This window comes from Elephas maximus, chromosome 10 (genome assembly GCF_024166365.1).
Source record: "Elephas maximus indicus isolate mEleMax1 chromosome 10, mEleMax1 primary haplotype, whole genome shotgun sequence".
Classification (NCBI taxonomy): domain Eukaryota; kingdom Metazoa; phylum Chordata; class Mammalia; order Proboscidea; family Elephantidae; genus Elephas; species Elephas maximus.
The window spans coordinates 86,891,689-86,913,134 of NC_064828.1; the positions used below are offsets into that span (position 1 = coordinate 86,891,689).

General features: G+C 38.0%; 1 protein-coding gene and 1 pseudogene across 1 annotated transcript in view; both read left to right on the plus strand.

The window, feature by feature from the left end:
- The window catches only part of LIN52 (lin-52 DREAM MuvB core complex component), a 125,551-nt gene that overhangs the window by 98,463 nt on the left and 5,642 nt on the right, over positions 1 to 21,446 (plus strand). The window lies entirely within an intron of this gene.
- LOC126084376 (small ubiquitin-related modifier 2-like) lies at positions 16,318 to 19,841 on the plus strand (annotated as a pseudogene).

Below are 21,446 nucleotides of genomic sequence, written 5' to 3' on the forward strand. Positions count from 1 at the left end.
GGGTTTCCAAGGAGCGGTTGGTGGATTTGAACTGCCGACCTTTTGGTTAGCAGCCGAGCTCTTAACTACTTGGCCACCATTAACCTACTTTCTGTCTCTATAGATTTGCTTATTCTGGTTATTTCATATAAATGGAATCATACAATATATGGTCTTTCTGATTGGCGTCTTTTACGTAGCATAATGTTTTAAAGGTTCATCCTTATGGTGGCAGATATCAGAATTTCATTCTTTTTTTATTGCTGACTAATATTCCATTATGGGTGCACCACAGTTTGTTTACCCATTCATCAGCTCATGAACAACTGTGTTGTTTCCACTTTGGGGCTGGTATGAATAATGCTGCTATGGACATTCAGGTACAAGTTTTTCTGTCATCACCCATTTTAGCTTTGTTTTGATGTAAGGGTATGTTCATATATATGCCATAAGACTCACATGAGAACACCCAGGTGTAGTTTTAACTTAGTATGAGTACGTCACACATCATCCAGTGATCGTAATGTATCTCTGCTAAGCTGGTAGGAAGTCACTCAACTGCTTATTAGTCTCTCCTTTGTCTTTTTGAGTCATTAGAGACTGACTGGGCAAGCAAAAAATGACCTTTTAGAAAACATCACTCTTCATGTTGGATGCCACTTCAAGGGACTCGAGTTTGATATTTCATAACTTGAGCTAGAATGGAGAAGAATGGCTTATTCTAAATCCATTTACAGTTAATTGGGTTTCTTGGAGCATGAATTGCTGAACTACAACTATCAGTCATATCCTGTTTTGTTGTTGTGGTTGTTTTAAATCTCAGGCATATATTCTTGTTTTTGCTTAGAGTAAAACTTTGCAACAAAGAATCTATACACTTAAGACGCTGAACCATTTCTGGCATATAGAAATTAATTTCTCTATTGACATTAACCTCAAAGATGCACCATTGATTGTACAGATGAAGTGAATATACACAGTAGTTCAAGCTGAACTTGGACAATCTTTAAGAAAGTGGTTCAAAGAATGTGATTAATGGTAGGAATCTTTAAGTGGGTTATTTAAATGTCTTCTGGCCATCAACTCAGCTCTGGGTTTTGAGGGTTGTTTCTTAGGGATAGGACTCCTTCGTTAAATCAGAGCAAGATTACTATATTCCATTACTTCTACGAATTTATATCTTTACCTACAGCCGCAGTAGGTTTCTGAACATGGTAGCCAGACTGCTCATTAAAGGCTAGAACACAATTTGTGGCAGAGTTTACTTCGTTCATTGCCTTTTTACTCACAGGTGAACTCAGTAAATGTCTTTATTTAGCAAATTATGAAAACTAGTCTCTCTCTCCCCCTGAAATGTAACATTTAGTCAGGTATGTTTGGTTACAGGAATGTGAATTTATTGGAATCAGCAAGAAAATGCAGGGATGAGGGGGCTGATTTAGAAATACAGCCAGAACACATCTTAGAAGTGAGGATGGCAAGACTTTGTCTCACTTACTTTGGACATACTAGCAGCAGGGACCAGTCCCTAGAGATGGACATCATACTTGGTAGAGGGTCAGTGAAAAAGAGATAGACCTTCAGTGAGATAGGTTGACACAGTGGCTGCAACAATGGGCTTAAACATACCTACTATTCTAAGGATGGACAGGATCAGGCAATGTTTTGTTCTGTTATACCTGGGGTTGCTATGAGTTGGAACCCACTCAATGGTACCTTACAAGTCAGGTTGATTTTATAAGCACAAGATTTTTAATTTTTATTGTGCTTTAAGTGAAAGTTTACAAATCAAGTCAGTCTCTCACACAAAAAAATTGTATATACTTTGCTACATACTCCCAATTGCTCTCTGCCTAATGAGACAGCCCACGCCTTCCCTCCACTCTCTCTTTCCGTGTCCATTTCGCCAGCTTCTAACCCCCTCTACCCTCTCATCTCCCCTCCAGGGCAGAGATGCCAACATAGTCTCAAGTGCCCACATGATCCAAGAAGCTCACTCCTCACCAGCATCCCTCTCCAACCCATTGTCCAGTCCAATCCATGTCTGAACAGTTGGCTTTGGGAATGGTTCCTGTCCTTGGCCAACAGAAGGTCTGGAGGCCATGACCACTGGGGTCCTTCTATTCTCAGTCAGACCATTAAGTCTGTTCTTTTTATGAGAACTTGGGGTGTGCATCCCACTGCTCTCCTGCTCCCTCAGGGGTTCTCTATCGTGTTCCCTGTCAGGGCATTCATCAGTTATAGCCAGGGACCATCTAATTCTTCTGGTCTCAGGCTGATGTAGTCTCTGGTTTATGTGGCCCTTTCTGTCTCTTGGGCTTGTAATGACCTTGTGTCCTTGGTGTTCTTCATTCTCCTTCGTTCCAGGTGGGTTGAGACCAATTGATGCATCTTAGATGGCCGCTTGCTAGAGTTTAAGACCCCACATGCCACTCTCCAAGGTGGGATGCAGAATGTTTTCTTAATAGTTTTTTATTATGCCAATTGACTTAGATGTCCCTTAAAACCATGGTCCCCAAACCCCCGCCCCGGCTATGCTGGCCTTCGAAGCATTCAGTTTATTCAGGAAACTTCTTTGCTTTTGGTTTTGTCCAGTTGTGCTGACCTCACCTGTATTGTGTGTTGTCTTTCCTGTCATCTAAAGTAATTCGTATCTACCACCTAATTAGTGAGTACCCGTCCCCTACCCTCCCTCCCTCCCTCCTCCCTCTTGTAACCATCAAAGAATATTTTCTTCTCTGCTTAAACTTTCTCAAATTCTTATTATAGTGGTCTTATATAATATTTGTCCTTTTGCAACTGACTAATTTCACTCAGCATAATGCCTTCCAGATTCCTCCATGTTATGAAATGTTTCACAGATTCATCACTGTTCTTTATCGGTGCATAGTATTCCATTGTGTGAATATACCATAATTTATTTAACCATTCATCCGTTGATGCGCACCTTAGTTGCTTCCATCTTTTTGCTATTTTAAACAGTGCAGCGTTGAACATGGGTATGCATATATCTGTTCGTGTAAAGGCTCTTATTTCTCTAGGATATATTCCAAGGAATGGTATTGCTGGGTTTTATGGTAGTTCTATTTCTAACTTTTTAAGGAAGTGCCAAATCGATTTCCAAAGTGGTTGTACCATTTTACATTCCCACCAGCAGTGTATAAGTGTTCCTGTCTCTCCACAACTTCTCCAACATTTATTATTTTGTGTTTTTTGGATCAATGCCAGCCTTGTTGGAGTGAGATGGAATCTCATAGTTTTGATTTGCATTTCTCTAATGGCTAATAATCGTGAGCATTTCCCCACATATCTGTTAGCTACCTGAACATCTTTAGTGAAGTGTCTTTTCATATCTTTTGCCCATTTTTTAATTGGGTTATTTGTCTTTTTGTAGTTGAGTTTTTGCAGTATCATGTAGATTTTAGAGATCAGGCGCTGATCGAAAATGTCATAACTAAAAACTTTTTCCAAGTCTGTAGGTAGTCTTTTTACTCTTTTGGTGAAGTCTTTGGATGAGCATAGGTGTTTGATTTTTAGTAGCTCCCAGTTATCTAGTTTTTCTTCTGCATTCTTAATGTTTTGTATACTGTTTATGCCATGTATTAGGGCTCCTAACTTTGTTCCTATTTTTTCTTCCATGATCTTTATCGTTTTAGATTTTATATTTAGGTCTTTGATCTATTTTGAGCACGTTTTTGTGCATGTAGTGAGGTATGGGTCTTGTTTCATTTTTTTGCAGATGGATATCCAGTTGAGCACAAGAATTTTTAACTCATTACAATAGCATCTTTCAGCCTGAAGTTTTCAGATCACTTATTTCTTGTAAATAATAAATACAAGCATTTAAAGAAAGTGTTTTAATAAAAGCGTGGTAGACATTTCTATTTTCTGTAAATTTTTTGAAGGCTTCAACATTGAGAGGCAGCTAAACTTAGAAGCAAGTCACTTGACTTAATTGTGATTTGGTTGTTGACTGTCACAGCTTTTTCCTGACAAAACATGATGAAGAATGGCGGTAGTTGGTTTGCCAGTATCTGTTCCTGTCAAGTCGATTCTGACTCATGGCAACCCCATATGTCAGCATAGAACTGGGCTCCATAGGATTTTCAATGGGTGTGACTTTTCAAAAGTAGATCGCCTGGCCTTTCTTCCAAGGTGCCTTTGAGTTAGCAACCAAGTGCTTAACGATTATAGTTGTCTTAGTTTCTGCCAAATTTTGAATAGACCAAATTACATGTCATTTAATTTCTTAAAAGCAGGGCCATGTCTTTACCACTTTCGTATTCACAAGAAACCCTGGGAATTTAGTAGGTACTTGGGCTTATTTTAATTTTCCATTTCAAAATGTTCACGTACATTTTATCAGTGGCCTAGTGGAAAGCTTTTAAAAGGAAGCTGTCCTTAGTTTGACTGGGTATTCCCAGATAGTACATTACTAAAGGCTCAGTGAAAACATCACCCCCTTTCTAAAGCTTTTTCTGTCCATCCATCCCATGCCTTCTGCAGAATTAATTATCCCCATTGCGTACTACTCCTCCTACAGCTTTTATGAGACTGTTTGATAATTCTTTGTTTCCCACACTGTTTTCTTCCAGAGTTGTCAAGGGTAAGGATTGTGTTATAGCCTTAACACTGAGCAGGATGTAGGACAGTAGAGATAGAACTACAGTTTGGGTAAAAATTCTAATGTTTTAATTTCTCCCTTCGTTGCTCATATTTCTTAAAGGACAGTGTCTTCTCTCTCTCTTTTTTTTTTTTTTTGCTTTATGATAAGAAATATACTTTGTGTAAACTTTCACTTAAAGCACAACAAAAATTATAAATAAAAAAAATTCCAAAAAAAGAAGAAATATATTTTGTGATCATATTTTAATAAAATAAAACCCTGCTTCCTCTGTTAGTAATGAACTAGAATTGTAGGCAATTGGAGTCAAAATCAAAGAGCCTGGATAATATAGGTCAATGTACGAGTCTAGTCTTTCATTCAACACAAGTTTATTGTGTGTTAACCACATACAGGTTAAGCTCTGGAGTTTCAGTGATACTGTTATTTTATGCAGAATAATATAATTTTCTGGCCAAGGATATTTTTTGTGTTCTAATTATTTTAAATTAATAAATTGTGAATGTTGTAAATAAGATTATTCAGAAACATTAAAATAGGATATTCTGAAAGCACAGAAGGTTAATTAGCTGTTCCTTCTAATCACAAGGAAACTAAGCACTACGGTGTGACTTCCTAAGTAGACACATCATACAATCAGTTTTAACCTGATTATGATGTGGTTTTTACAAAATTCATAATCAAGCAAAGATACTAATTGCTGTGTCTTTGTACTGCTACATAATTTTAGACAGAAAAGATTTTTAAAATGAAGGCTTATTGGGTATTTAAAAAAAAAATCCGTTGCCTTCAAGTCGATTCCAACTCATGGCAACCTCATGTGTTAAAAGTAGAACTGTTCCATAGGGTTTTCTTGGCTATAATCTTTACAGAAGCAGTTTGCCAGGCCTTTCTTCCATGGAGCCTCTGGGTGGGTTTGAACTACCAACCTTTAGGTTAGCAGTCAAAGATGCCCTACACAACCCAGGGGTTCCCTGGGTGGTACAGATGATTAGCGTGATGAAGAGTGCACATTCACCCAGGAGAAGTAGGATTAGTGAAGTCATCATTTATTTACAAGGTCGTTCATAGTGTGAGGGCAAACTAGTGGTGCAAATGGTTTGTGCTCAACTGCTAACCTAAAGGTGGGTGGTTCAAACCTACCCACCAGTATCGTGGAAGAAAATGCCCGGCAATGTGCTTCCATTAAGATTACAGTCAAGAAAACTCTACAAAGCAGTTCTGTTCTGTAACACATGGGGTCGCCATGAGTTGAAATCGACTTAACGGCAACTAGCAGCAACAGTGAAAGTTTAAGTTAAGCTATTCCTTTTTTAAAAAATATTTTATAGTGTTTTCAGTGAAAGTTTACACAGATTAGGTTCCTATTTGACAGTTTCTACATAGATTGTTCAGTGACATTAGTTACTTCTCTCACGGTGTGTCAATTAATTCTCTTTAATTGCATTCAGGTTGTTCCATTTCCAGTACTCTAGAGTTTTCCTGCTTCCTTGCCTTCTCATATTTGCTTTAGAGTGATTGTTGACCTCTTGGTCTCGTATAGCTGTTTTTTTAATGCAGCACCGTACTCATGAGCAATATCCTTTATTTTGTGTGCCAGTCTGTTATTTGCTAAAAGGTGACCTCAGAGGATAGTTTCAGTTCAAGGTTTAAAGAGTATCTTAGGGCCATAGTTTTAGGGAGTCCTCTAGTCTCAACGGGTACAGCAAGTCTGGACTTCCTAGGAATTTGAGTTCTGTTCTGGGTTTTTCTCCCGCTCTATCAGGGTCTATCTTTTGCGGCCCTAATCAGAATGGTTGGTAGTAGTAGTAGTTCTTCTGGTCTCAGGGTAGATGAGGCTGTGGCTCGTAAGCTATTCCTTTTGTAACTTGTTAGCTGTTAGTCTAGTTTAGACCTTAGAGTTAGTCAGTCTTGCTACATACCTCAAAAAGCTTCTTCTGAGAAGATTTAATAAATGAATAACCAAGGACTAAGAATTTTGCAGAAGCAGCATGTTGTTTCTATATGAGAGAAGTGAGCTTCTCTCATGGCAGTTTTTTAGATTTGGAAATTGTGCACTTAGATTTGTCAATATGGTAAATAAGAGGGAGAAAGATGGAAGGCAGAAGCTTCTTAATAGGCTTGACCTGATTTTTTAATTTACTTTTAAGTTAAAAAATATATATAATCTGCTTTTGGTTTTTGGTTGTGTGTAATTTGTTCCTTATCCAAAGAATTTAAAAATGGAATAAACACTCATGACATGGAAAGTCACCCCCTTTCTAAAGCTTTTCCTGTCTATCCACTATCCCCGTCTCTGTTCCCTGGCCTAGTCTAATACTATTCCCTGAGTAGTCAGTCATTCATGTTGCTTCTGACCTATGAATTGTATTATGATGAACTGTATGCAGTGATAATAAGAAAAGCTGTATTTCAAGAGAAGCATTTGGTGAGGTATTCTTTTTATTATGGGAAATTTTAAGCTTATACAGAGAATGCTATAATGTACCCCATGTACCCATCCTCCAGCTTCAGTAATTGTCAGCATCCACCATTCCAGTTTTATCTCCATCCGCTTACACCACATTTTTTGTTGTTACTCTGTTCATTGCTCCGGAGCCTTTTAAAGCAAATCCTAGATGTCATATCATTTTATCCGTAAATATTTAGTATATATCTCTAACTGATAAGAGCTTTTTTTTTTGTACTTTTTTTTTATTAACTTTTATTGAGCTTCAAGTGAACATTTACAAATCAAGTCAGACTGTCACATACAAGTTTATATACACCTTACTCCGTACTCCCACTTCCTCTCCCCCTAATGAGTCAACCCTTCCAGTCTCTCCTTTCGTGACAATTTTGCCAGCTTCCAACTCTCTCTATCCTCCCATTCCCCCTCCAGACAGGAGATGCCAACACAGTCTCAAGTATCCGCCTGATATAATTAGCTCACTCTTCATCAGCATCTCTCTCCTACCCACTGTCCAGTCCCTTTCATGTCTGATGAGTTGTCTTCGGGGATGGTTCCTGTCCTGTGCCAACAGAAGGTTTGGGGACCATGACCGCCGGGATTCCTCTAGTCTCAGTCAGACCATTAAGTATGGTCTTTTTGTGAGAATTTGGGGTCTGCATCCCACTGATCTCCTGCTCCCTCAGGGGTTCTCTATTGTGCTCCCTGTCAGGGCAGTCATCGATTGTGGCCGGGCACCATCTAGTTCTTCTGGTCTCAGGATGATGTAGGTCTCTGGTCATGTGGCCCTTTCTGTCTCTTGGGCTCTTAGTTGTCGTGTGACCTTGGTGTTCTTCATTCTCCTTTGCTCCAGGTGGGTTGAGACCAACTGATGCATCTTAGATGGCCACTTGTTAGCATTTAAGACCCCAGATGCCACATTTCAAAGTGGGATGCAGAATGTTTTCATAATAGAATTATTTTGCGAGTTAACTTAGAAGTCCCCTTAAACCATGGTCCCCAAAACCCCGCCCTTGCTCTGCTGACCTTTGAAGCATTCATTTTATCCTGGAAACTTCTTTGCTTTTGGTCCAGTCCAATTGAGCTGACCTTCCATGTATTGAGTATTGTCCTTCCCTTCACCTAAAGCAGTTCTTATCTACTAATTAATCAGTAAAAAACCCACAAAAGTATGTGTTCTTCTCAGTTTATACTATTTCTCAAGATCTTATAATAGTGCTCTTATACAATATTTGTCCTTTCGCCTCTGACTAATTTCGCTCAGCATAATGCCTTCCAGGTTCCTCCATGTTATGAAATGTTTCACAGATTCGTCACTGTTCTTTATCGATGCGTAGTATTCCATTGTGTGAATATACCACAATTTATTTACCCATTCATCCGTTGATGGACACCTTGGTTGCTTCCAGCTTTTTGCTATTGTAAACAGAGCTGCAATAAACATGGGTGTGCATATATCCATTTGTGTGAAGGCTCTTATTTCTCTAGGGTATATTCCGAGGAGTCGGATTTCCGGGTTGTATGGTAGTTCTATTTCTAACTGTTTAAGATAACGCCAGATAGATTTCCAAAGTGGTTGTACCATTTGACATTCCCACCAGCAGTGTATAAGAGTTCCAATCTCTCCGCAGCCTCTCCAACATTTATTATTTTGTGTTTTTTGGATTAATGCCAGCCTTGTTGGAGTGAGATGGAATCTCATCGTGGTTTTAATTTGCATTTCTCTAATGGCTAATGATCGAGAGCATTTTCTCATGTATCTGTTAGCTGCCTGAATATCTTCTTCAGTGAAGTGTGTGTTCATATCCTTTGCCCACTTCTTGATTGGGTTGTTTGTCTTTTTGTGGTTGAGTTTTGACAGAATCATATAGATTTTAGAGATCAGGCGCTGGTCGGAGATGTCATAGCTGAAAATTCTTTCCCAGTCTGTAGGTGGTCTTTTTACTCTTTTGGTGAAGTCTTTAGATGAGCATAGGTGTTTGATTTTTAGGAGCTCCCAGTTATCTGGTTTCTCTTTGTCATTTTTGGTAATGTTTTGTATTCTGTTTATGCCTTGTATTAGGGCTCCTAAGGTTGTCCCTATTTTTTCTTCCATGATCTTTATCATTTTAGTCTTTATGTTTAGGTCTTTGATCCGCTTGGAGTTAGTTTTTGTGCTTGGTGTGAGGTATGGGTCCTGTTTCATTTTTTTGCAAATGGATATCCAGTTATGCCAGCACCATTTGTTAAAAAGACTATCTTTTCCCCAATTAACTGACACTGGGCCTTTGTCAAATATCAGCTGCTCATATGTGGATGGATTTATATCTGGGTTCTCAATTCTGTTCCACTGGTCTGTGTGCCTGTTGTTGTACCAATACCAGGTTGTTTTGACTACTGTGGCTGTATAATAGGTTCTGAAATCAGGTAGAGTGAGGCCTCCCACTTTCTTCTTTTTCAGTAATGCTTTGCTTATGCGAGGCTTCTTTCCCTTCCATATGAAGTTGGTAATTTGTTTCTCTATCACCTTAAAAAATGACATTGAAATTTGGATCGGAAGTGCATTGTATGTACAGATGGCTTTTGGTAGAATAAACATTTTTACTATGTTAAGTCTTCCTATCCATGAGCAAGGTATGTTTTTCCACTTAAGTATGTCCTTTTGAATTTCTTGTAGTAGAGCTTTGCAGTTTTCTTTGTATAGGTCTTTTACATCCTTGGTAAGATTTATTCCTAAGTATTTTATCTTCTTGGGGGCTACTGTGAATGGTATTGATTTGGTGATTTCCTCTTCAGTGTTCTTTTTGTTGATGTAGAGGAATCCAAGTGATTTTTGTATGTTTATCTTATAACCTGAGACTCTGCCAAACTCTTCTATTAGTTTCAGTAGTTTTCTGGAGGATTCCTTAGGGTTTTCTGTGTATAAGATCATGTCATCTGCAAATAGTGATAACTTTGCTTCCTCCTTGCCAATCCAGATACCCTTTATTTCTTTGTCTAGCCTAATTGCCCTGGCTAGGACTTCAAGTACGATGTTGAATAAGAGCGGTGATAAAGGGCATCCTTGTCTGGTTCCCGTTCTCAAGGGAAATGCTTTCAGGTTCTCTCCATTTAGAGTGATATTGGCTGTTGGCTTTGCATAGATGCCCTTTATTATGTTGAGGAATTTTCCTTCAATTCCTATTTTGGTAAGAGTTTTTATCATAAATGGGTGTTGGACTTTGTCAAATGCCTTTTCTGCATCAATTGATAAGATCATGTGGTTTTTATCTTTTGTTTTATTTATGTGATGGATTACATTAATGGTTTTTCTGATATTAAACCAGCCTTGCATACCTGGTATAAATCCCACTTGATCATGGTGAATTATTTTTTTGATGTGTTGTTGGATTCTATTCGCTAGAATTTTGTTGAGGATTTTTGCGTCTATGTTCATGAGGGATATAGGTCTATAATTTTCTTTTTTTGTAATGTCTTTATCTGGTTTTGGTATCAGGGAGATGGTGGCTTCATAGAATGAGTTGGGTAGTATTCCATCATTTTCTATGCTTTGAAATACCTTCAGTAGTAGTGGTGTTAACTCTTCTCTGAAAGTTTGGTAGAACTCTGCAGTGAAGCCGTCCGGGCCAGGGCTTTTTTTTGTTGGAAGTTTTTTGATTACCGTTTCAATCTCTTTTTTTGTTATGGGTCTATTTAGTTGTTCTACTTTTGAACGTGTTAGTTTAGGTAGGTAGTGTTTTTCCAAGAATTCATCCATTTCTTCTAGGTTTTCAAATTTGTTAGAGTACAATTTTTCGTAGTAATCTGAAATGATTCTTTTAATTTCATTTGGTTCTGTTGTGATGTGGTCCTTCTCATTTCTTATTTGGGTTATTTGTTTCCTTTCCTGTATTTCTTTAGTCAGTCTAGCCAATGGTTTATCAATTTTGTTAATTTTTTCAAGGAACCAGCTTTTGGCTTTGTTGATTCTTTCAATTGTTTTTCTGTTCTCTAATTCATTTAGTTCAGCTCTAATTTTTATTATTTGTTTTCTTCTGGTGCCTGATGGGTTCTTTTGTTGCTCAGTTTCTATTTGTTCAAGTTTAGGGACAGTTCCCTGCTTTTGGCTCTTTCTTCTTTTTGTATGTGTGCATTTATCGATATAAATTGGCCTCTGAGCACTGCTTTTGCTGTGTCCCAGAGGTTTTGATAGGAAGTATTTTCATTCTCATTGCATTCTATGAATTTCCTTATTCCTTCCTTGATGTCTTCTATAACCCAGTCTTTTTTCAGGAGGGTATTGTTCATTTTCCAAGTATTTGATTTCTTTTCCCTGGTTTTTCTGTTATTGATTTCTGGTTTTATTGCCTTGTGGTCTGAGAAGATGCTTTGTAATATTTCGATGTTTTGGACTCTGCAAAGGTTTGTTTTATGACTTAATATGTGGTCTATTCTAGAGAATGTTCCATGTGCGCTAGAAAAAAAAGTATACTTTGCAGCAGTTGGGTGGAGAGTTCTGTATAAGTCAATGAGGTCAAGTTGGTTGATTGTTGTAAGTAGGTCTTCCGTGTCTCTATTGAGCTTCTTACTGGATGTCCTGTCCTTCTCCGAGAGTGGTGTGTTGAAGTCTCCTACTATAATTGTGGAGGTGTCTATCTCACTTTTCAATTCTTTTAAAATTTGATTTATGTATCTTGCAGCCCTGTCATTGGGTGCGTAAATATTTAATATGGTTATGTCTTCCTGATCAATTGTCCCTTTTTTCATTATATAGTGTCCTTCTTTATCCTTTATGGTGGATTTAAGTCTAAAGTCTATTTTGTCAGAAATTAATATTGCTACTCCTCTTCTTTTTTGCTTATTGTTTGCTTGATATATTTTTTTCCATCCTTTGAGTTTTAGTTTGTTTGTGTCTCTAAGTCTAAGGTGTGTCTCTTGTAGGCAGCATATAGATGGATCGTGTTTCTTTATCCTGTCCGTGACTCTCTGTCTCTGTATTGGTGCATTTAGTCCATTTACATTCAGCGTAATTATAGATAAATAAGTTTTTAGTGTTGTCGTTTTGATGCCTTTTCATGTGCGTTGTTGGCAATTTCATTTTTCCACATACTTTTTTGTGCTGAGACGTTTTTCTTAGTAAATTGTGAGATCCTCATTTTCATAGTGTTTGACTTTATGTTAGTTGAGTCGTTACGTTTTTCTTGGCTTTTATCTTGAGTTATGGAGTTGTTATACCTTTTTGTGGTTACCTTGTTATTTACCCCTATTTTTCTAAGTAAAAACCTAACTTGTATCATTCTATATCGCCTTGTATCACTCTCCATCTGGCAGTTCAATGCCTCCTGTATTTAGTCCTTCTTTTTGATTATTGTGATCTTTTACCTATTGACTTCCATGATTCCCTGTTATGTGTATTATTATTTTTTTTTTAATTAATCTTAATTTGTTTGTTTTTGTGATTTCCCTATTTGAGTTGATATCAGGACATTCTGTTTTGTGACCTTGTATTGTGCTGGTATCTGATATTATTGGTTTTCTGCCCAAACAATATCCTTTAGTATTTCTTGTAGCTTTGGTTTGGTTTTTGCAAATTCTCTAAACTTGTGTGTATCTGAAAATATCTTAATTTCGCCTTCATATTTCAGAGAGAGTTTTGCTGGATATATGATCCTTGGCTGGCAGTTTTTCTCCTTCAGTGCTCTGTATATGTCGTCCCATTCCCTTCTTGCCTGCATGGTTTCTGCTGAGTAGTCTGAACTTATTCTTATTGATTCTCCCTTGAAGGAAACCTTTCTTTTCTCCCTGGCTGCTTTTAAAATTTTCTGTTTATCTTTGGTTTTGGCGAGTTTGATGATAATATGTCTTGGTGTTTTTCTTTTTGGATCAATCTTAAATGGGGTTCGATGAGCATCTTGGATAGATATCCTTTCGTCTTTCATGATGTCAGGGAAGTTTTGTGTCAGGAGTTCTTCAGCTATTTTTCTCTGTGTTTTCTGTCCCCCCTCTCTGTTCTGGGACTCCAGTCACCCGCAAGTTATCCTTCTTGATAGAGTCCCACATGATTCTTAGGGTTTCTTCATTTTTTTTAATTCTTTTATCTGATTTTTTTTCAGCTATGTTGGTGTTGATTCCCTGGTCCTCCAGATGTCCCAGTCTGCATTCTAATTGCTTGAGCCTGCTCCTCTGACTTCCTATTGCATTGTCTAATTCTGTAATTTTATTGTTAATCTTTTGGATTTCTACATGCTGTCTCTCTATGGATTCTTGCAACTTATTAATTTTTCCACTATGTTCTTGAATAATCTTTTTGAGTTCTTCAACAGTTTTATCGGTGTGTTCCTTGGTTTTTCTGCAGTTTGCCTTATTTCGTCTGTGATGTCTTGAAGCATTCTGTAAATTAGTTTTTTATATTCTGTATCTGATAATTCCAGGATTGTATCTTCATTTGGGAAAGATTTTGATTCTTTTGTTTGGGGGGTTGGAGAAGCTGTCATGGTCTGCTTCTATATGTGGTTTGATATGGACTGCTGTCTCCGAGCCATCACTGGGAAACTAGTTTTTCCAGAAAATCCGCTGACTGGTACGCTGGCTCCAGGCTTTGAAAACAATCGCTGCCTCCCTGTATTTGTTCGTTCTCCGTCTCTAAATCTGTGTTTGTTGTTCAGGGTTCGTAGATTGTTATGTATGTGATAGATTCACTTGTTTTTTCAAGTCTTTGTTGCAAGAGGGATCCGCGGTAGTGTCCACCTAGTCCGCCATCTTGGCCCCGCCTCCTTAACACTGCTATTTATTGGCTTCCCTGCTACATGCCAGGCAGTATAAAGGATTTTCGTACCTTGCTTAATCTCATAAGCCTGCAAGGTCTATTTTATAATTCCCATTTTACAGATGAGAAAACAGATGCTTAAAGAAATAAATGGCTTGCTGGAGGTCTCAAAGCTTCGAGTGGCATCTGGGATTTCAGTTGAATCTAGGTCTAACTCCAAAGCCAGATAAACCTTTTTCACTGTATTGCATTGCTTCTCTTAACAAGGAAGAAAGGTGAGAATGTTAAGGTAATGGAACAAATAGTTTAGACTTGTTTTGTTTAACCTGATAGAATTGTAGTATTTTTTCTCTTTAAAAAAAAAATACTGCTCATGTATATTACTGAACAATTACAAACTCAAAAATACGAATGCTTGTTTTATTTGGGAATATTTGTTATACATGAAAACGTAGAAACATACCTTTTTGTCTAAGTTAAATAAAACCATTTTGATAATCTGTTTTTATTGTTATTGATTTAATGATAATTCTTTCAACTACCATGGTAAAAATATTCCCCAGAGGACAGAAGCTGGCTGAATGGACACAGAAATACAGGGTGGAGAGAAGGAGTATGTTATCTTATTAGGGGGAGAGCAACTAGGAGTATATAGCAAGGTGTATATAAGTTTTTGTACAAGAGACTGACTTGATTTGTAAACTTTCACCTGAAGCACAATTAAGGAAAAAAAAAATTCCCCAGATATTTCCAGGCTATTAAAATGCTATAGCTTCTAAGTATCTTATTTATGTATTTAACAAATATTTTTTTTAATGTATATCCAAAGCACTTTACAAGTGTCTCTTTAATGTTAGTAAATAACCAAAACATTGTTCAGGATTCTGTAACTAGCCATAAAATTATCTTAGGTGCACATTTTTTCTGGCACCAGCATTTATTGAGCACTTTAATTAACATGTATGATCTTTAAGCCAAAAACAACTCAGTAAGTATAAAACCCATTGCCATTGAGTCGATTCTGACTCATAGCAACCCTATAGAACAGAGTAGAACTGCTCCAAAGAATTTCCAAGGAGCTCCTGGTGGATTTGAACTGCCAGCCTTTTGGTTAGCAGCCATAGTTCTTAACCGCTACACCACCAGGTTTTCCCAGTAAGATGTAGGCACCATTTTATCCTCATTTTACAGATGAAGAAACTAAGACAGAGGATAAGTCATTTACCTAAGGTTGCCACCTAGTAAGTGATAGTTTCAGACCTACAATTCAAATCCTATGTGATCTGAATCTATCATAAGTATTAAAAAGGTCATGTCAAACAAATACGTTTGGTTTTTTTTTTAATATTTCAATGTGTTTTCTGTGAACGTTTATACCACAAACTAGGTTCCCATTTGACAATTTCTACTAGATTGTTCAGTGTTACGTTTTTTCACTATGTGTCAACATTCTCTTTAATTGCATTCTGGTCGCTGTGTTTCCAGTACTCTAGTTTCTCTGCTCCCCTTATCTTCTCGGGTCTCATATAGGCAGTTTTATTTTACCAGAACACCATACTGACAGGTAATATCCTTTATTTTGTGTGCCAATCTGTTATTTCCCTGAAAGGTGACCTTGGGATAGTTTTGGTTCAAGGTTTAAAGAGTATCTCAGGGAGAAAGTCTCAGGGAGTCCTCTAGTCTCAACTGGTCCAGTAAATCTGGACTTTTTAGAATTTCAGTTCTGTTCTGCATTTTGTTCTCATTCTGTCAGTATTCATCTGTTGTGGCCCTCATCAGAATGGTCAGTAGTGGTAGCCAGGTACTATCTATTTCTTCTGGTCTCAGGGTAGGTAAATCTGTGCCTTGTATAGGTTATTAGCCCCATAGACTAGTTTCTTCTCTGAAACTTTGCTTTTCTTCTTTCTCTTTTGCTCTGGATGAGTAGGGACCAATAGTTGTATCTTAGATGGCTGCTTGCAAGCTTTTAAGACCCCAGACTGTGCTCACCTCACTAGGATGCAGAACATGAATTTTGTGACGCCAGTTGACTGAGTTGTCCCATGAGACTAAGGTCCTAAGCCTTCAAATGTAGAAAACCATTCTCACAAGGTGTTTGGTTATGTCTGAGAAGTATCTGTAACTGTGTCCTCTATGAATATATATGCATGCACACACATATCTGTACATATAATATGTACATATAAATACTTCTATCTGTGCACACATATGTACTCTCCTGTACCTACCCATATACATATACACCTGTATACCTGTGTATGTGACCATATACTAGTTTTTTCTTTTGTTATTGGTGGTGGTGTCAAATTCAAACAAGTTGTTTTGGGGAAATTTTATTATATTCTTCTGGCTAGTGAGTTAAACTAAGTCTGTACTATTGTCCAGTGAGCCATAGGTAAAGATTCACAGACATTTTCTTGGGTGTCTTAGAATTAGCCACAGTTAAAACCCAAATGCTAATTTTACAGACAAGGCCATCTCTAACGATATTAAAATAAAATTATATTTTTTTCTGGCTTAAAGAAAAATTCTCCAGTAACTATGGGAATGCTCCTGGTATGAAGACAGTATCTTAAATCTCTATGCAAGTCATATACAGTGTTATTGTGATGAAAAAATGGTGGTGTGAATAATACCTGCCCACAGCCCAAGACACCTGATGTGTCTTGAACCTTAGTGTTTGCTGGATTTTGTAATTTCATGAGCGAGATTTGTATTTTTTTTTTTTTTTTAAGTTCTGTAATTCTTTGTGTTCCACTTGACGTCAAATCTGTATTCTTAGGTTGTAGGCCTCCATTAAAAAAAATAATCTCAATCCCTCCTTCCTCCACTCCCCCTTCCCCCACACTCATTTTATATAATATGGTAATGATATCACCGTAGCAGTAATTACGGGTCATCTTCATTTCTTTCATCTCTGCCTGTTCTGATGGCTTCATTCCTTTGACGGAAAAGATTTGGCTCTGGGTGCTATGATTATTTTGTTAAGCGTTATTCGAATAGACAGGAGTGAGAGAAATTAATCAATCCAAATGCAATTAGCATCATGTTTAACCCAGTGATGGACGTCTCAAGGTGAAACAGCCAGGGGAGTTTCAGACATTATTATTCAATCCAGTGGTTCTTATCTAAATTATAATCAAGAGAGGTTTTTATTGGCTTCTCAACCTGAGGGTGTAACTCTTTCCTTGCCCTGGGGGTCAAGAAGACGGAGCCTTCATCCTCCTCTGCCTTTAGCTACTGCCAGCACCTTGAAGTGGGAAGGAGATACCAAGCAGGAAAGTTGTCTTAATTTAATATCCAAGTAATTTGAAATTATCTTTACTTTGATCTTGGTCTGATTTTCCTGGGTGTCTAATCTAGCCTATGGCTAAATTATTCTCTCTTACTTGGGGCAAAATATTTGGTTTACTGATCAAGTCACTTTGACTAGTTGTTGTTCCGTCTTAACCTTATATGATAGATTATTATTGCCATTCTCACTTTATGGATGAGGAAATTAAGACTGTGTAAAGCTACTAGCCTTTGATTCATAATAAGTGTTTCACCAGGATGTATTGCTGTGTAAAGACCCTGAAGCATGAATGCTCTGCACAAATTTATGAGTATTTAATAAAAGTTTTAGCCTCAAGACTATTAATCCATTGCTTTGATCTCATTGCTTTTCACTTGGTTGAGTTTTACCCTTGAAAAGGGAACTGAGTGAAACTATGAAATAGGCTGTGAAACCCTTTGAAAAGGAAACCAAATACAAATAAGGAATTGTTAGTTAGCTCTCATTCCTTGAACACAAATCTTTCAGGGGTTTTATTGTTTTGTTTAATAGAGAGAAGGATTGCATATTTGAAATCTAGTCTTGTTTTGTTCTTAAAAGAGGGCAGGGCAAAGAGAGTTGATGGAGAAACACAGGCTTTCACCTGAATACATTTTTCAAATACCTGACAATTAAGATTCTTCTAGTCCTGCCTTTAATCTTCAGGCATCATGGCTGACACTTCCCATATTTTATGTTACTGCTTGATGTTTTATACTCTGAGAATAAATCTGTTGGCAGATATTTCTGTCTTTTTTTTTCTGTTGTGAAAAGCCATTAAAATTATTTTCCATATTGGAACTGTCCAAATTTGTTTACCTGCACATTGAATCCTGGCCTTTCTTTTTCATATTACTTCGTGGATAAAACATTCTCTGGAAATGGGCCTTACTGTGGATTGAAAAACAAAAAAAGTTTGATAGTAGTTTGCACTAGATCGAACACTGTTCTTACCCACCTCACTCTTTTAGAAGTCCTGTTAGAGAGCCAAGACACCCAATAGAAAGAAAATCTTTAAAGTGTGCCTCCCAAAAATCTTTTTTGAAGATTCTGAGGATGGAGATGTTGTTAGCCTATGATAGTTTGGTCACAGGTGAGGCATCCAGACTGTTCTTTTCTCAGATCTATAGTACTTCAGTCTCCTTTCTGAAATGTTTATGCCCAAAGAACTTGAGGTAAAAGCCTTAAGGTTATTCTACTGGCCTTCAAATGCTACTTTTAATTTTTAGAGAAAAGTTAGGTTTCCACCAAAAACCCTCATTTGTGTATACTCTCTAACAAGAGTTGATTGAGAATGGTCACCAGACCTTATTACACTTGTACTGCCTGCTGAGGACCACAAAGTGTCCTCATGGAATAAGGCTCATCCAGAGAGACCCCTGCTCATCCAGTGACACCATGCTCAGCTCACAGCACCTTCTGCTCTTGATAATGGCACCAGCACCAGCTGCTCTCACATTAGAGGCATTAAAAAGTGCTTAGTCGTTGACTTGAATTATTAATCACATGGTGGTACTTTTCACTGAACTGGAGCTTGTTGAAGAATCCCCGTCTGACAAACTGCCCTGGAACTGCTCTGCTGTATGCTGGCTCTGTGCCATCGCCACAGGAAAACTTCCACATTCCTGTGAGGGAGAAGTCAGCATTAGAGATCACCTGCACTTCCTTTTGTTCTCCTCTAATCCACCAAAATACCTGTGAATGGCTCCTTCCATCTCAAAGGTCATGTTGCCATTGGGAACAGTCCCTTTGTGTCAGAAAGCATGTCTTCTAATTTATCTTAATCTTCCCTAACATCTCGTACCTTGTAGGCCCTCAGTGTGACTGACTCAACTATTCATCCACCCCCTTCACGCTTCCCTTCTGCACAGCACACACTGACGGCTAATAGATCCCTCTTGTCACAGTTATTAGAATGCATTCAAGGTTTCAGGAACCAAAAATAATAATAATTTTTAAAGAGCCAAATGGCATCATTTCAATAAAACATCTTCTATGAATCTAATAAACAGCCTTTTTAGCACATTGATTTAAGCTAAACTAGGATTTTTTTGTGTTTCTTTTTGCCCGAAGTAGCTGCTGGGATCATTAAGAGAGTTGCCCCTAACACCCACTATTACTCCAGCAGGGTTAATCTTGCAGAGAATGCGTTTTATACAGATGCGAGTCCCTCATGTTACTGTGTGCTTTGCATTTGAAGATCTCTTTTAAAATAAGAAGTTACTCTTCTTGCTGTCACTCCTGCGTGTGCTGTTTGTGTGCTCATTTGGCACGAACCTGGCACCTCTTTTGTGAAGCTTTAACTTGAGGAGACTTCAGCACTCTCCACGGTTTATGCAAAACCCAAGAAAGGAGTCAAGACTGAGAACGATGATCATAGTAATTTGAAGATGGCAGGGCAGGATGGCTCTGTGGGACAGGTTAAGATTAAAAGGCATACTCCACTTAATAAACTAATGAAAGCCTGCTGTGAACAATAAGGTTTGCCAGTAAGGCAGGTCAGATTCCAATTTGATGGGCAGCCAATTAATGAAATAAACATACCTGCACAGTTGGAAATGGAAAGTGAAGATACAGCTGATGTGTTCTGGTGGCAGACAGGAGGTATCTACCAAAAAGGGAACGTGCTCCTTTGTTCCAGAACTCTGTTCCTACAGACCAAGAATATGTTTTCAGTTAGAAAACCATACTTTGGTTCTACTACATCCTGACTACTACAATCTACTTTTCTCTAATCTTTCATTTTCCCCTCCCCCATTCTTTCATTGTAATTAAAGTAACTGGTGATGTGCACAAATATACTGCTGCTTTTTTTTTTTTTTTAAACAAAATAACCCATGGTATATTTTGATCAATGTCAAATGGAAATTGAATGGGGGGAAGATACTGGTTTTGTGAAAATACCCTCTTTCCCATTAGTGGCATGCTCATTCAGCTTTTCTCTTTGTATTTTCAATAAATTATTTTACTCTCACTGTTTAACAAACAACAACAAAATTTGATTGGAGAATTTTAATGTTTTTCATTTATCATTGTAAAACCAAGGACAATTTTATAACTTTTTTATACCTAGCTATTACATGCAGGACAACCTATCTCTAAGTAGTGCGTACATTACTCTAAAAGAAATGAATCCTGGATAATTTTTGCATTAAATCAAGCATCTTGTTGTTTAAATAAAATTCTTGTTTAAAATGAAGGAGTTATGCCGTAGTTAGCATTTGCTGAATGTCTGTGTGATTTCTGTGTATTATCCTACCTTGAACAGATGAGGAAACCAAAGCTTAGAGAGAAGACTTGGCTGACTTACCCAGAGTTGTCCAGGGAAAGGGTAGGAGCTGGGGTTCAAATCCAACCCCATCTAATGCTCAAAGCCCTGCTCTTTTCACAATGCTGTGCCACCTCCTTTGTCTCTTGTCCACTTATGTGAAAGTTTCCTAAAGACACAGCCTATTGTTGCTCTTCTGGATGTGAGAGAACCAGTGAAAAGTACCTGTGCTCCACCTCTCTAATGTTTTTAATTATACTGGAGCACAGAAATATTTCAATAGTAGTTTGCATTAGAAGTGAAAGCCAAATATTACGAGTTTCTTTCATTTCATTCAGAAGTTACTTAACCTTTACGTTGTTTGCTATGTAAAAGCTGAGCAGAATTTTATCAGGCAATTGCCTCAAAGTTATAATCTGGAAAATCTTTCTGTAATGAAACCCATATGTCATGGGCAAAAGGTGCAAAGGCCTGGCAGAGAGGGCTGGTCTCGTGAGAGATTCTGCACCCAATCTCGTTAACCAGGGTGCCTCTGGTAATCCCTCATCCCCTCACCAGTGAGAAATCAATCTGTACCACTGAATCTCTTTCAACCAGCCACCAGAAAATTTACTGCAGAGAAGGCAGTTAGGGGATAGTCATTGTGGAAAGGGAGCCAGAGGCAAGGCTAAATGTAAGGTGGTGAATTGGAGAGTCTAAAGAAGAGATTGTATTAAACCACACACCACCTTCAGAGCAAGCCGAATAGAATCTTCCCTTCAGCCCTGACCTCTCTAAGTATACCCAGGTATTTACAGCTGCCGTGAACCTGACAGCCCTTGAGAAACTATTGGGGGTGGGGGAGTGGGTAACAGAAACAGCATAAACTTGGAAGTTGATTGTAGTTTATCCATTTGCTGTCTTTAAGACTGTATGAGTGGCTCCCTCTCCCACACTCTGTGCAGCAGTTGACGTGTTAATCCTGTGGCAACAGTCTCTGTTGTGGATTTCCCAGTTTATGATCTCTGCACTGCATAGCAGGGCCTATAAATCAGGACTGGACATGGAGGCCATGCTTCCCTGCTGCACAACATAAACCGTGGTGCTGAT